The sequence below is a fragment of the Equus caballus genome, chromosome 10, assembly GCF_041296265.1.
Source record: "Equus caballus isolate H_3958 breed thoroughbred chromosome 10, TB-T2T, whole genome shotgun sequence".
NCBI classification, from domain to species: domain Eukaryota; kingdom Metazoa; phylum Chordata; class Mammalia; order Perissodactyla; family Equidae; genus Equus; species Equus caballus.
Window position 1 is genome coordinate 13307404 of NC_091693.1, and position 16765 is coordinate 13324168.

Genomic DNA, 16765 nt, shown 5'->3' on the forward strand with positions numbered 1-16765 from the left:
GAAAACTGTCCTTCAGGCAAACTAGCGGGAAGTCTCGACGGGGTTACCCCAGAAGGGTAGCCTAGACGTTCCCACGTGCTGACGCTCAGCATCGCATTCCCACTCACCTTCCCGGGAAGAGATTCTTTACAAAGCCACCCGAACTGCCAGAAGGATCCAGAGAGCAAAGATATTCCAAAGGAAAAGGGCGAGGCGGGGCGCCAACACTGGAGGCGTGGCGCTCTGCCTGCGAGCCTTTGGAGGAGGAAGCCCCGCCTTCTCCCGCACGTTGTCTCTTAGTTTTCCTATAAGAGTTTCCCTGGGTTCTTTGCGCTCTCGCTCTCCCCTCTCCAGGACATGAAAGGGTGGGGAAAGAATGATCGGCGCCTGCGCAATAGCCCGGAGCTTCAACCTGGTCAGCTGGGGAGGCCTGGAGGAGGGAAAGGCACGTGCCTGGGAAAGGCGGACAGAGATGATGTTCGTGGTCCGCGCATGCGCACACAGTCAACTGCGTCTTGGGCGCCGGCAGAGGTGGTTTGGTCTGTGGCGGCGCTGTGGAGAGGGCGTCCCTAGACGCTGGGTTCTGGAGGCCTAGAGAAATAGCTCTTCATCGTCACCGCCGGAAAAAGCCAAACTGGGACCCTCTTTCCCTCCTGACCCTCCTCCCCGCCCTCGCAAAGCCGGCGAGCAGCCCTGAGAGACTCCCGTTCCGACTTCTCCTCCGCCCTCAGAGACGCAGCCCTTCCGGGAGGACAGGCCTCGGCGAGAGCAGCATGGCGGCCTGCGGACTCGCCGGACTGGGCTGCCCTGTTTGCCCTCAGGCCGCTTCAACGAGGGACCCCTCTGTCCGCGGATGGAACTTGCGCGCCTGCCTTCTGCATGGCGGGCTTCTGAGCCCAGGGAAGGAAGGTCGGGGCCTGAGCGGGAGCTGAGCCTGCACCGCCGGGCCCCTGCCCGCTTCGGAGGAGGGGAGGGAGAGCTGGCGGCCGCCGAGTCCTGGCCCGTCCCCCGCCTCCGCTGCCCCCTCCATCCAGCCCCGACCTTGCCCGGACTTTGGCGGACCCCACAGCCCCTCTCGCAGGCTCCCTTCCTGAGAACGCCCCCAAGGCCATGAGGCCTGGCTGGCCTGCGACTCCCCTGGGGGGCAGCCTGGCCGGGGAGCGGTGTCTTCCTGGGAGCTCAGGATCCTAAGTCAGGACGGAACCCCCGAGGGTAAGGGTCTGCGTCAGCCTGTGTTGCCAGTGCCTGTGGCGGTGTCTGCACAGGGCTGTGCTGGGTGGTTTGGGGACGGGTGGGTGAATACTGGCAGGAGGGCAGCTTCCCTGGTTTCCTGGCCCCCAGCCCGGAGCCCTTGCCCACTTCTGTGTGCTTGCCCCCCAATCCTCCGTGGGGGGCAGCCTGGTGCAGGGGAAGAAGTCCCACCCTGGCTTGGGTCCTGGCTGGGCCGCTCCCTCACTGCCCGGCCTCAGGCACAGCCTTCTCTTCTCTAGGTGTCAGCTTCCTCCTCCATCGATGGGGCTGGGGCTCTTTGTCTGGCAGGACTGGGGAGGGATCACCTGAGCTAACATACTGGAGGTCCCTAACTTAATGAATGACTGTCCTGGGAGGCTCCCTGTCCCCCAGGCTCAGACTCACCCGTGTCTCCATAGTGTCTGTGATTCTGGCTGAGGCTGTTCTTCCTGTGTGCTGATGTCCCACCATATCCTGACATCACTCCATAACCAGGCTTCCCCTTGAAAGCCAGCTTCATTCCCTGGGCCAGTCTCCCACCCCTCATATCTGGCGAGTCAATGCCTAACGGAGACCCCAAGTCTAATTTTGAGACTGGATCTGTGACCTATTCAAAACATGTCTTCCCCTCTGAAGCCGGCTGCTGTGAGATTAGTTGGTGCAGTTCTGATAGAAATCTCCACTCCATCAAAGATCCCTGCTGGGGTCTGGCTCCCTGGGCTGGAGCTGTTGGCTGGCCTGTGGGTCTGACTGTCCTAGTCTCTCTTGGGCCGTAAATCTAATCTTGACCGGTGGTCCATTTTGGGGTCTAGGTCTAGGCTGGGCTGAAGGTGTTGATCCGCCTTCTTGCTGAGCTACAGGTGGCTCTCCTGGGCCAGGTTCTGTCTGGGCTACATGTCCCTCTCTCAAGTGTGGTTCCTATTAACTTCTAGATTCTATTCCTGGCCCACGCCTCTGCTGCAAGGCAGCTTCCTGTTGAGTAAAGGGCACACTTTGGGTGGGAGGTGATTGCTGTGGTGCACGCTCCTGTGGGGCAAGAAATTCCTGCAGCAAAGCAGATTTTTGTTGCGTTCTAGGTTCCTGCTGGGATTCAGCTTCATGTTCATCAAGGGGCTCCTGCTGAGTGAGGGGTCTTTGCTGTGAGGCAGGCTCCTGTTGGATATTGGATCCCTGCTGAGTCCTTAGATGCTGGCTGGGCTGTGGGTGCCTTTTCTGACCCAGGCTCTGGCTGGATGATTGGTGTCTGGTGTGGCTCAGGTTCCTGGTCAGGCCTAGATTCTGACTTGGAACCTGCCTCCACTGTTGTCATTTCCCTCACAATAGATGTTGATCTCCCAGGATTCATCAATCTGCACCCCCAACACCTCCTTTGTCACGGATCCCTCATTGATTCCTCATGATGGCACCTCCCTTTGGGTTCCACTCCTTCATCCTGACATCCCTGGTCTTCCTTTTGAAGGCAGTTGGCAAGTGGGCCGACCACTGCTGGCCCCCACTCCTGTGCCAGGTGATGCACTTCTGTGCCGCCTGCTGTGAGAGGAGGGATTAGGAACAGGAGGCTGTGTGCCCAGCACTGTCCTACCAGAGGGGAGGGGCTTGTTCTCTTGTGTCATAAGTAGGGCCCTGCCCCACTCACCACTCAGTTAAAATGTTTTTTCTCCTAAGGCAAGCATCCCAACTTAGTCCTCTGTTTCATCTGGGATGACAGAAGCCAGATTCTGGATGAGTGTTCTGTTTTTTTTCCTCCCCTTCTGATGTTCAAGGAAAGGGTCTAAGGGGGAGATAGTCTCTATACTGTTGTAATCATCTTTTCTTCTTTATTGATTCTTTCAAATGGTTACTAGTTTAATTTCTTCATTTTATTGCTTTGATCATTTCACTCCCTTTTAAAAAAATGCCATCATCCCATTTTTACAGCTTGAAGCCCTTTTCAGTGACATTTAAGATCTTCCACACCATCTCTCTGGCCTTGAACTATGGTACTGCATATATGTCTTCTGTACTACATTGGAAAGTCATAGAGTACAACGACCATTAATAATGATGGTGATAATAATCATACATAGTAGACGTGTTCTATGTACTAGGAAACTTGCCAGGTTAGTTTTTTTAAAGCTATATTATATTTAATAAGACCATGTCTGATTCATTGCTATATATGATTCAAAGCTTTCTTTGCCCCATTTAGCTCTTGCTCCAGAAAGTTTTGTTGAATGAGTGAAAGAATAAATAGTTGGGCAGTGGAGAGAGAGAGAGTGAGGGTGGTGGTGGGGAGAAGTGTCTGTAGAATCTGGGTGGGGTTTAGATAGGGTAAAGTGGATCATCTGGATTGAATGTGAGTTGCCAGACCCCTTTGGAAAGAAATTATTTTGACCTATAACAGTAAAAAATATTTATTGACTTCTGTTTGCTACTTGCCTGGTTGTATTTTAGGTCAGTTGGGACCAGCAAGGAAACTGGAGCTTCCTGGTTTCTTTCAGGTAATTAAGCTTAAGCTTGGGTAAGGGAAGGGGCGGGGGTGGGTACAGGAAAAGATTGATGAGAGAAGGTGGCACTAAAGGGAGTAAAAATCATGGGGAAAATGGTTTTTTGAGGCCACTGGAGTGGAGACAGGGAGGGCGAGCTTGAGGTGGGAAAGGAGCATCCTCCAGGTGCGCTCACTGCCTCTTGACTGAGAGTGTTTTGTTGGGAGAGTGGGCTCTCAGAGCTCCTACAAAGGCAGAGAGAAGCTTGCTAGCTGACATCGTTTGAGAAATTGCTGGCAGGCTCTGGAGTGCTTGTTTGGCTCCCTGTGGTGCCTTTGGTGCCCTAGGGTGAAAATAAAAGGGAGAGACTAGTGTTAAAAACATTTTAAAAATTTAACTTTTACGATATCTTTTAAAATTATAAAAGTAAGACTCGTCCAGTGGAAAAAATTAAAGTAAGAAAATATATCCAGTGAAAACTAAAAGGATGGAGCCAGCCCTAATGGCCTAGTGGTTGAAGTTCAGTGCTCACCACTTTGGCAGCTCCAGGTTCCCCCCCAGGTCACAGAACCACATCACCTGTGTCAGATGCCATGTTGTGGCAGCAGCTCAGATAGAAGAACTAGAACGACTTATAACTGGCTTATACAACCAGGTGCTGGGGCTTTGGGGAGGGAAAAACAGAGAGGAAGTTTGGCAACAAATGTTAATTCAGGGTGAATCTTTCCCTGAAAACAGAAACAAAAACAGGAAACTAAAAACTAAAAGGATGTTCTTCCACGCCATCCTCCACTCCCTATTTACCAGAGCTAACTACTGTAAATAGTTTGCTGCATAGTCTTCCACATCTTTTTGTGTGTAAACATAATAGTTTAGTCTAAAATACAAAAATAAGATTATGCTATACATATTGCTTTGCTCTGCACCTTTAACAAATCTTTTATTATTGCAAAATATTACATATCTGTAGAGGTCCATAAAAACTCATATGTGCAGTTCAATAAATAGTTATAAAGCAGATATTCCTGAAACTACTACCCAGGCCTGGAAATAGAAAATTACCAGCAACTCCCCTCCTTTTTTCATCACTATCCTCCCTCCCTCCCTCCCAGAGATCATCCTGACTCTTATAGGAAGCATTTACTTTCTTTTCCTTATTGTTTTACCGCCTACTTGGTACCACTTGGTAGATGTTCATTCAGTAAGTGAGTGGACAAGTTTTGTAGAGAGGTCCCTCAGAGATCATCTGGTTCAATCCAGGTCTCCTATTTCCCAGACTCATGCCCTTTCTGTCACACAGATGGAGGGTGTTGCATCATTTCCCTGAGAGCTGGTTTCCAAATGTTGTCATGTGTTGTTTTGAGTGCTGTTAAAGTAATTTAAACAGGCATCTATAGCCCCTGCCATCCCAACTGTTCTAATAGTTCACTCTCACCTGACCTCTACTCCTAGTTCCAGAGGAAAGCCACAGAATGTTAGAGCGAGAAGGAATCTTGGATATTGTTTAATTGAATCCCTTCATTGAGAAGTTTTTTCATTGTAAATATAGTATAATTATATTGGAGAAAATTTGGAAAGTACAAATAAAGAAATATTTATTCTTACCAACTCTTGGTATTTTGCCATGTTTCCTGTATATGATTTTCTGTATATAGTGATAACCATAGCATGTGAGCAAATTTCTTTTTGTTCACTTTATAACCTTTTTGCTATGTCATCTTCATAACAGACATTTTTAATGAATCCATAATGCTCTCAACCAGTATATGTGCTCCACATTATCTAACTGTTCTCCCAATGCTGAATATTTAGATTCCTTTATTTTTGGGTATTGATAAATTTCTTTGTACTTGTAACTGTTTTCCAAATGTTGGATTAACTGTCTTGGGCAAGATTCCCAAAGTGGAGTTAGTGGGTCAAAAGATAGGAAAGCTTTGTATTTCTTGATATGATTACCAAATTACTTTTAAAAGAGTTATACTAATTAAGTAAATCACTAACTCTTTTTCTTTTCAGATGAGGAAACTGAGGCCAAGAGAGAGCAAATGAAAGTTCACAAAGGTAGTGGTGACACATCTGGAGCTAAAACCTGGGTCCAAAATTCTTAGTCTGTTTTTCTTTCTGCAGCTCTGATAACCCTAATTTCTTGGTGTAACTGACAACGAAGCTGCACATTACTCTAGTCTAATGTCTCCCAACCCTCAGATATTTATGGACCACCTTTATGATTTTTGCTATCACTTTTACCACTTGTACTATTATTTATTTCATACTTTTTCTTTAAACAAATTTAATTTATAAAACAGCCTCATCCTATGCAATATTGTCTGTGAGATTATGGGTTTTATATGTACTTAGACTTTTTCCTAAAATACAATCAAATAAACATAATTATTAAAGTAAAAGCTAATTTATGTTCTACCTAAAATCAAATTTGGAAAATGCTGATACAGTGGAATAAGCATGGACTTTTTTTTTTTTTTAGGAAGATCAGCCCTGAGCTAACATCTGCTGCCAATCCTCCTCTTTTTGCTGAGGAAGACTGGCCCTGAGCTAACATCCGTGCCCATCTTCCTCTACTTTATATGTGGGATGCCTACCACTGCATGGCTTGCCAGGTGGTGCCATGTCTGCACCTGGGATCTGAACCGGTGAACCCTGGGCCACCAAAACAGAACATGCGCACTTAACCGCTGCGCCACTGGGCCAGCCTCAGGCATGGACTTTATATCCATACAGACCTGGCCTCAACTACTTGTTCTGTCACTTAACTCTGTAGTCTTGGACAAGTCACTTAACTTCTTTGGTCTTTGGTTCTCTGATTTGTAAAACGAGGATAATGGTATCAACTGTCAATGAAAATAATCCATAACCAATCTACAGATGACAATTGGGGTGAGTTTATTATCAGTCAAATGTGAGGACTAGCGTGGCCCGGTGTCTTCCTTCCCCAAGGAAGGGCACAAAGAAGTGGGGTGTACAGAGGGGTTATATACCCTCAAAGAGCATGTTTCACATATGATTGAAATGTCCCTTTTACAGGAGTCGTGAGATTGCTCTATCAGCACAGCAACTGATGGACACAGCAGGTAGAAGGTCTGCTGTCTCGGGGCAGAGCAGGAAGCAGGTCTGTTGTCTCAAACTGGGTGACACGGGTAAGCACAGCAATCAATTCCTAGCCTAGGGAGAGATGCTTATCCTTGAGGAAATGCCAATGTGGGGCAAGTTGCATCTTAATCATAAGGCCATTTGTTATTGTCCTTAGGACTTATCAAATGCTCAAAGGAGATATACAGTGCATGCTCAATGGCCATGTCAGGCCCTTTTGGAAAAACAATATCAGGCTGAATTAGTTTTATACCAAATGGCTTCCTCGTATACTCCAATATATCCTATTGCTTGCCATTTTTTTGTCACCACCTTGTAGAGTTAGGAATAAATGAGCCACTGTGGGTGCCTAGTGCTCAGTGCCTAAGTAGGTGTTCAGTACATGATGATATCAATGCAAATAATCCATAAATAATTTGTAAGTCAAAATTGGGGTGAGTTTATTATGAGCCAGATTTGAGAACCGTATAGACCAGGAGAGTCCTTCCACAAAGGAATGGAGCACTCCAAAGAAGTGGGAATGTAGAGAGTGGTTATATACAATCAAAGACTATGTATCACATGTGGTTGGAATGTCCCTTTTACAGTAGTCACAAGATTGCCTTGTTGACACAGTGATGGATGGACACAGCAGGTAGCAGGTCTGTTGTCTCAAGGTAGGTGGTCACAGGGTAAGTGGAGTAATCAATTCCTAGTCTAAGGAGAGATGCTTATCCTTAAGGAAATGCCAATTGGGGGGGAGTTGCACCTTTATCTTAACGGCATTTTTTCTTGTCTTTGAGACATAGCAAATGCTTCAAGCAGGTATACAATGCATGCTCAAGCACCATGTCTGGCCCTTTTGGGCAAAAACAAGGTTAGGCCAAATTAGTTTTACACCAAATGGCTTCCTCATGTACTCCAGTATATCCTATTGCTTGCCATTTGTTTATCAATGGTATGGGGGACCAGAATTGGCTGCCTCAAAATCTCTCTCTTTGCCTTGATTCTTTTCAAGAACAAAAGTCTCTAAGAAACTTTGACCTCTCCCCAACTGCCTAAAAGAGTTTAAGATAAAAGTACTGTCCCCAGGACAGGCCATCACCACAGATAACTGGGTATGGGTAGACTGTGTGGGTCCTTGCTAAGCCCATTCTTATCTACCAAACATTTGCTTTTCCATTTCCATGTGAATTGCCTTCCTCCCCTTTGAAACCCCAAACCACTACCCACAACATCCTCCTTTGTCTTTAGCTGAAGGTGGTTTTTAAGCTGGCAGCCTCGGCCATTTTGGTGAGTTACCCAGTTCTCCTGGGACTCTCCCATGTATACATGTTATAAAGCTTTGTTTGATTTTCTCCTGTTATTCTATCTCAAGTCAATTTAATTCATAGACCAGCCTGAAGGACCTAGACTGGGTAGAGAAATTCTGTTCCTCCCCTACAATGGTTATGGCGGTTGTTTTTGAAGATTTCTAGTTTTTTCTCAAATGGAGAGTCTATGCTGGAATGTTCGGCTTGTTGCTTTCTGCTGATGTGTATGAGTAAAGAAGTTACTTCCACTTGTTTGGGCTTGTAGTAAATCTATCATTATTTTGACTTCTGAGTTTCACTCCATATTATCTTTGTGATTTTGGACAAGTTGCTTAACTTTTCTGTGCCTCATTTACCCAATTGTAAAATGGGGCTAATAATAGCACATTAGTGTGTGTATGCATATGTCTGTTTCTTAGCTCTTCCACTAAAAGGCCTAGAAGCAATAACACCTTGTACAATGGGCAATACCTAGTGCCATGGTTTGTGACTACCATTCTCCTGTGAAAGGAACCAGAGCTCCTTGGAGAATGGCTGATTCTAGGGCTGAGGTAAGAAATTTGTACAAGATGAGCCTGGAACATCTTGTGGTGTCAGAAAGTCAGGAACTGCTAAGCAAATGATACATGAAAAAGACACAGAAGCCCACTTGAAGAAGCTCTCAATGGCCAATTGTGGGGCAAAATGAGCAACATAATAAATAACGATAGTAATGGATTATAATGTGATGAGGATTATTTGGGGCAGGTTACTTTTAAAAACTGCAGAAGGGAAGGAGGCTCTGAGGAGCAGAATTTACTTACCCTTTGTTAAGAGACATTTACATTGTAAGGAGTATCTCCATCTGTAAAGGTGTCTCCCTCTCTGTACCAGAAAGAAGAGGGGATGACCTTATCTCTAGAAACTCTTAATCAATGCCAAAGGCAAGGACTTAAATCTACATCTTGTTTACTGTACTTGAGTGGTAATCACCGATGATCAAGTCCCCCTCCACCCCCAACATCCTCCTTTGTCTTTAGCTAAAAATAATATTTAAGGTGGTGGCTTCAGCCATTTACTTAATCTGGTTTGATTCTTATCTAAAAATTATAGGACCACCCAGTAACCAGACCCCCACCTGCACTGATACCATTTTAACAACTTTTTTTTTACATATTCTTTCCTTTGTCTTGCAAAGAGATAACTCACATACCTATGCCTTAAATTTGGCCCTACCCTCAACCCACGTTTGCAGCAGCTCTTTACTGCCCATGGGTCCTGTCCCCACGCTATTCCACACTATTGTCTAAATAAAAGAGCACTACTGCCAGACCTTGACAGTCCAAGAAATCTTTCTTTCGACTCCTCAGCTCGCTGACCCCACATCATAATGCACAAATATTCATGAGTCTTTACTTCTGTAAATAAATAATTAAATAAGTAAATAAATAAATAGGAGAGAAGGAGCAGCTCTTTCTTAGAGTAGAATCCCAACTAATAAATATAGAAGGAATGATGCAAATAGAAAATCACCATTTGGCGAACACTATAGTAATACTTGTAGGCAAGAATCATCAATGGATCTTAAAAATTAATGGGCAAAAGTATGATGAGAGGAAACAGGCTATTTGCATAGTCTCAGAGTCTCTCTCCAGAATATCCTTACTAATTACAATGGGAAAAGTAGTAACTTTACAGTAGAGAAACCTGGCTGACACTCCCTTCACCAAGTGTTAAAAGTTAACATCACCAGTAATGAGAGTATTCAATATCAAGGGCCATCTGATGGGATGCACCGAGAAGGCACACATCACTTCTGTGGTATTTTTGCCAAAAATGCATAATCTGAGCTTAATCCTGAGGAAACATCAGACAAACCCAAATTGAGCGACATTCCACAAAATAACTGACCAGCACTATGCAAAAGTATCAAGGTGATGAAAGACAAGAAGGCTGAGAAACTACCCTAGATTGGAGGAGACCAAAGAGACGTGATAACTTTATTGAGTGTCCGATCCCAGGATGGATTCTGGACCATGAAAAGTACATTAATGGGATGATTGACAAAATTTGAATATTTGTACATTAGTTAATAGCCTTGCATCAGCTAATTTCCTGGTTTTGATAACTGTATTATGGCTATGCAGGATATATAAAAAATATTCTACAGTTATTTGAAAAAAACTGAATGAAGGATATATTGGATTCTGATTACTTTTACATTTTTTAAGTTTGAAAAATAAAAAGTAAAAATAAAAAATATGTTAAATTTCTTTGAGGACAGAATGAGGTGATATGCATGAAGTGCTTAGAATAATGCCTGCAAGGTAGGATAACTTAACACATGTCAGGTATTATCAAAAGTAATTTTATAATTAATAAGTAATATTATAAGTCAGGAGCAATCTATTACTATAAGTAATTTATTTCCTAACATTCTCTTATATTCTCATCTATTTTCCCCCTCTCTTCTGTGAAAGGCATATTGGGCATGTATGTAGTTATTTTAAGAGATAAAGTTAGATCAGATTTTATTTTGGGGGGTAGGTGAGGAGTGTCATTTCCTCTACCCAGACTTCATCAGGTGTTGCAGGAATTAGGCTGGCACCTCAGATCCAATGTGGTTTGTAATCGCACCACCTGGTGGCACATGGAGCTTTCACCAGTCCATTGTCCTTGTGCTCTAGGAGCTACTTAAAAATTCAGCTCAGTCCATTTATTGAGGCCTTACTAGGTGCACATTATAGATCATTTAATCTTCACACAATTCTGTATGCTAAGTAGTATTTTATTCATTTTCAGATGATAAAACTGAGGCTCTGAAAAGTTAAGCAACTTGTCCAGGGTTACAAAGTAAGAGGCAGAGCCAGAATTTGGATCTCAGTTCCCCTGACTTCAAGGCTGAGTCTAAACATCTAGGTAAGTCTAAGTGGGTAGCCAGGTTTGAGAACTATTGATATAGAGCAGTGGTTCTCAATGGGGAGTGGTTTCCTCCTCTAGGGGACATTGGCAATGTCTGGAGGTATTTTTCACCCTCTTAACTGGGGGTCAGGAGGGTGTATGTGCAAAGGCTGCTATTGGCATCCAGTGGGTAGAAGACACGCGGATGCTGCTAAACATATTACCATGCACAGAACAGCACCCTACAACAAAAAATTGTCCAGCCCCAAATGTCAATAGAGTTGCTATCAAACCTGATTGTAGAGTTTTCCAAGGGCTCTACATTTTCAAAATTTTGAACTTAGAAACCTGAGGATTTATTCTTTCACTTAGCACACGTTTTCTGAGTCCTGTACTGGATAGTATCTGGGATATGGAAAGAATACACCAGATTGTGAGACCAAGGAGACTACAGTGTAGGAGGGCAGGGAGTGGAGTTAGGAGAGGCGCGGCACCACCTTCAGTATAAGGCAGAATATGCGAAGTGCAGACAGAGAGTCAAGTTAGGACTAAGCACTTTCACAGGAGGAATAGCTCGCATCTGGTCGTGGGAGGAATCAAGGGAGGCTGTGAGGAGGAGGTGATTTTTGAGCTGGGTATATGAACAAAATAGAGCTGGTGGGAGAGCATAAGACCTGTTCAGGGAGCAGCCAACAGTCTGGTTTAAGTGGAACATAGAATATTGGTTAGTGAGTGGTGAGGGTGGACTGGAAAGGCAGATTGTGGTTAGAGCTTTGAATTCAGGCTGAGGACTCTAGCCTTGGTGTCTGTCATGGTGATGGAAAAGCCTTCCCTTCCAGAAGGGTTTTCTAGGCCCTAGGGCTGTGGGACCCAGCAGCTTCCAGAAAGCTCTCTCTACAGGGAAGGAGTGGAGTATGGTGAACTTCTGTTTTAAGCCTCGAGTTGATGCTGAGTATGTAACAAAGCTGTTTCACCTCAAAGTATCTCTTGTGGAGATGGTTCTGTCAAGTAGAAACATAGATGGGGATGAGCTCTCTTCTGCATGGTTGTTCTGCTAAGGGCTGGGCCACTTGAGCTGTAGTGAAACTGGAGCCCATTTGGTACCCCTAACCAAAGGTCTGCTTTCCAAATGGTGAGCTGTTAAAACTGAGCTTGATATGGCTAAATCTTCAAATATGGAAAACTAGGATTTTTATACTTCTTACTTTATCAATAAATAGCATTAAAAATTGTTGGCGGCGTGTCTGGTGCACTATAAGGAATAAAAGCAAGGACTTCCATATCTTTTATGAAGGTACCATTACCTTCAATAGCTTTACACCGCCACCATCAAGGTTGGCCTGCGGGAAACTCATTACTCTTCTGGAAAATGTATTGGGGGAAAGTAAGGGAGCAAATCTTTGTTGAGCCAGTATTTTACTTTTTGCCAGCTACGGTTTCATGCATTTTCATATACACTATCTCATTTACTCTTGTCTCACAACATTCTTGGATGTAAGTACAGTTTTCCCCTTTTTGTAAATGAGGAAATTAGCACTGAGATAAGCTAACACCTCAAATCCCTGTAGCTAAAAGTGAGCCCCTAAATGTGAGACGGCAAAGTGATACTGGCCTTGTTAGGTAACAGGTTGAACCCTGTGCTTTATGGGAATCTGGGAGGTGAAACTGGCCAAACAACAGAGGTGAAGCATTCTTAAGAACGTGAGAAGGTGACTGATAGCCTGGCAGCAATACTTGTTCCCTCCCCTCCTCCTTCCCACCTCTGTACCCTCCAATGTGTTATGATTTCTTCCCCAAATCTTTTTGCACCTCTGAGTTTCCTTATACCCTTTAGTGACGCCTTGTATGTTAATATCTGGCAGGAAAGTGAGTATAAGTGTTGGCAGAAGAGAGGGTGACATGGTCTGTTTCCCCTTTGTCCTTCCCACTCCCATCCTTGGCACGGTATCAGCACTATTAGTGTTGTTGTTTGGGAAGTGGTCCTGTCCTCACTCTGTTGCCAATTTCCTCCAATTCTGTGGCCGCATGAGGTGGGACGCAGAGGGGAACAAGGAAGAGAGGCTATTCTCTCTTGCCCAAAACACTGCTGCTATAGCAGTAGGAGACAAAAGCCTCCTTGTTCTTCTTCAGGAAAGTGGCTTAGTTGCTCCAGCCTAAAGGAGAGGGAACTGGATTAGTGCAGGATCTCCAGGGGCCTCAGCTCTAATAGGACTCTAGAGTCAGGAACTACAGGAAGGAAGGAGCCTTTAGGGTGTTTGCCCAGGCTGCCGGGGCTCTTGGCTCCAGACCTTGTTTGGAAACAGCCCAGGGCAAAAGAAGGAGGTAATACGACTTGGAGTGAACATTAAGGTTACAAAACATCAGCACTCACTAAACCTGGCTCCTAGTCCAGAGACTTTAGGAAACAAGCTCAAAGAAAGAGGAGAGGTAGGCTTGAGTGCTGGGTAGTACTTGTGGGGACCGAGGGGATGGTTAACAAGGAGGTCCTCCCCAACAGCTGGCAGGCTGAAGTGAGAACAGGTGATGCGACTTTTTTTCACCTACGATTGGGGAAGAGGCAAGGCATGAGTCACGCTCTTTTTGATTTTTGTTTGATGCTTGTTACCCTCTCGATTTTCACGCTGTCCCTGCCTGTTGACATGTTGGAGAGGTGATTGTAGACTTTGCTACCACAACGTTTGTAAAGCATGCAGGGGGCCAGGCACTGTGCTGGACAGTGGAGATTGTCCTCGAGTTGAAGGCTTGGGCTTGGTCTGATACAAACCACTGATGGGGCTTCTCTCTGGAAAATTCTGACAGTGGTCTCTGTCCTTATGAGGCTCAGGAGTAACTAGGGAGATGACGTACTCTTCAGAAAATTTGCAGATATAAGTGGAACCAAATTTCAGAAGTGGCAGGAGTTCACTGTGCACTCAGAGTAGCTCAAGGGTCTCTGGGTTAGTTGAACTTGGGCTGGGACTCGAGGGTGGGCTAGGTTTGGGTTGTTGGAGGGCAGAGAGAAGGGCAGTGCAGAGAAGGAGCATGGAGCTCATTGTGGGGATCTCTGAGGGCAGGCCTGGTTTTTGCTCATTTTCGAGTTTCTGAACTTACATATGGCCTTGCACTTGGGAGTACTCTATAAATTTTTGTTGAATGGAATGACACTTTTGTAACACTGTAACTAGGCCTGATGTGTTAGAAAGCATGTGAAATTTCAGTCCTTTAGCAGAAAGAAGATTTTACTGAGAAATGATCACGCATACACATGGAACCTGATGGGGCTGCTTTACTTTTCCCATTGAGTTGCCGTCAGTCCCCTCCGAGGCTGCTCAGGCTCAGGGAGCTCCTCCTCAGACCTTCCTCCAGGTGCCCCAGTCTGTTTACTCCTCTGCTCTCCCCAGGTCCCAGCTTCCTGTCAGTTCACTCTGTCTGGTGTTCCCCTCCATGGACTTGGGGTGTGGTGTCAGTTCCTCTGTACCATAGGAGGGGCTTTGGGTCCCTCTGGTCCATTGATATAAAACACCCCCAAGACAAACAGACTTTTCTCTTCTTAGTATTGACAATTATTAGAGCCCACTTCTAGAGCATTATTTGTGCCAGCACAGTCTCTCTGACTTTCAAAGGCCCCTCTCTGGGAAGGAGGTAAGGAGAAGGTGGGGAGAAAATATTATTCTTCCACAGTAATTTGGTTTCCCCACTCTACAGTGTACTTAGCAGACATTCAGAAATATGTGTTGTCAAGTTTCTCTAATAATCATCGTTTACTCATTCATGCATTCAGTGAACGTTTGAGCACCTAAGGTGAGCCTGGATATTTGCCAGGTGGTGGCTCCTGAGAGGAGTAAGGGGTGATGCTGTCTCTGAGGAGCTCTCCCTGTACACATAGACCCATGGAGATCTAATCCACCTGCTCCATTTTACAGAAGTGGACATTACAGCACAGGGAAGTTACACGATTTGTTCAACATCACACAGTCAGTTAGCCTCAAAGCCACTGGACTAAAATTCAAGTTTCCTGACTTGCTAGAATTTCTGTTAGTGTGCAGCTGCCTGGCTGCTGCAGGTGCACAAGTGGCGAGTGCTAATAGGAGAGAGAGGACATGCAGAATGAAGTAGGACCCTCCAACACTTTGGATTGCCAGAAGGAAATGTCCAATCTAACAATGACTGCAAAAGGGACCATCTGGACAATTGCATTATTTCTCCCTCACTCTCTCTCTTTTTTTTTTCTTCTCTTTGAACTTGAAATGAGGGAAACTGAGCTGAGAAAACCCAGAGTGGAAGATTTTCACTGGGTTGATGAGATGGGCCAAAGTATTTAACTCTGTCAAGGTGTTCCTCACTAAACTTGATGGGGTGGCTTTGAATTGGGTTCCCCGCCAGACCCTAGAGCACAGTGAGAACAAGGACCAGGTCTGATTCATCTTTGTGTCTCCAGTGCATAGAACATAGCAGGCTCTAATAACTATTTATTAAAAAGTTACTAAATAAAAAGTATACACCCACAGAGGTATGGGAGGCCCGAGCAGCAGCACAAGTGGGAAGAGCAGTATCCTCAAATGAGCAGATGTTCTCCGTATAGGTGTGCGCCCAGGATGGAGAAGCAGGTGGTCCTGTGGCTCTGCTGCTCTGGTTAGAACACTCCTAGAATTCAGTTTCCCCTGTGGCTGACACACTTCACTTGCCTACAGGAAAGTGACAGGAGGGTTCAGGGACTTCAGAATGTGTCATTTGGGAAATGGCTGAGGGAAGATGGCAGGGACGCATGGTGGTGGTTCACAAGTGTTTGAAAATCTGTTGGGTAAGAAGGTATTAAACTTATTTCAGTGCCTACGCAGAGTAGGACTAGGATTGGTGAGTACGCCTCAGACCCATTTTGACTCAGGAGCAGAAAGAACTGACAATAAAGTTAGTTTCCCTGTAAAACTGCAAGTTTACTGGCAGAGTTCCAGCAGTGGCTGGATGTCTGAAAATAACTGTCACAGTGAGTTTTTTTGAAGGTTCCAAGGGCAGAGCTTGTCCAGGAGTCCAGGTTTCACCCTAAGACCACAGTTTATTAGGCATTATAAAAACTGCCCTTTGAAATGTGACATTATGATGCTGAGCTCTGTCTGACAGTTACATCTGGCCATTCTGAGTGGCTGTGATTCTCTTATCTAATCTGTGACTTGGACTTCACCCCCTCTGCCAACCATTCCCCTCCACTACTGGTGAGAGCAGTTAAGATTAGGTGCATTTACTGATCACCGCCACAAGGAGGTAACGCTGCCTCACTGGGCTTCCTAAGACCTCTACCTGGATGTGGGCAAGTCTGAGAGGAGAGGTTAGGATTAGGAAAAGCACACAGATGAAGTGAAAAGGGAAACATTTTGTGTTTTGTTTTTGGTTTTTCCCATGATGTGACAAAGTTGAGGTGAGTCTGAAACCATTGCATTTAAGAATTGGAACTCCATATAGACAGCTGTCTCAAACTTTAATGCACTTACAGATCACCTAAGGATCTTGTTTAAATACAGATCTGATTCTTCTGGTGGCACCTGGGATTCTGCATTTCTCAGAAGCTTATGGACGATGCCTATACTGCTGGTTGGTGGACCACACTTTGAGTAGTGAAGCTTTAGAGCTCATGTAGAGATTAATTCTCACTTTATCTGATTTATGGATGGAGATAAACTGAATTCCAGAGAGAGAATGTAACTTGCATGACGTAGCCGTGACTTTATTGCATAACTTTTTGCATTTATACTCCAGCTTCTGATTCTGAGTCCAATTCTCACTCCACTATATTGTGTGCCCCTCTTTACAGTTGTTAATGGCATCTCTGTAGCTTAG

At 45.0% G+C, this 16765-nt stretch overlaps 1 long non-coding RNA gene and 1 pseudogene across 3 annotated transcripts in view; one reads left to right on the plus strand and one right to left on the minus strand.

The window, feature by feature from the left end:
- Positions 1–477: 477 nt before the first annotated feature.
- Positions 478–16765, plus strand: part of LOC111775444 (uncharacterized) — a 49401-nt gene continuing 33113 nt past the window's right edge. For 2 of the 3 annotated variants that reach the window (XR_011422423.1, XR_002811132.2), the window contains exons 1-7: positions 478–1191; positions 3643–3689; positions 5691–5735; positions 6160–6569; positions 6717–6801; positions 7370–7438; positions 10856–10972. This is a non-coding gene — a long non-coding RNA (uncharacterized lncRNA). Of the gene's footprint in view, positions 1192–3126; positions 3309–3642; positions 3690–5690; positions 5736–6159; positions 6570–6716; positions 6802–7369; positions 7439–10855; positions 10973–16765 lie in introns of all 3 variants that reach the window. The other variant, XR_011422424.1, reaches the window with a different exon arrangement.
- Positions 1559–2648, minus strand: LOC138916024 (hormone-sensitive lipase-like; annotated as a pseudogene).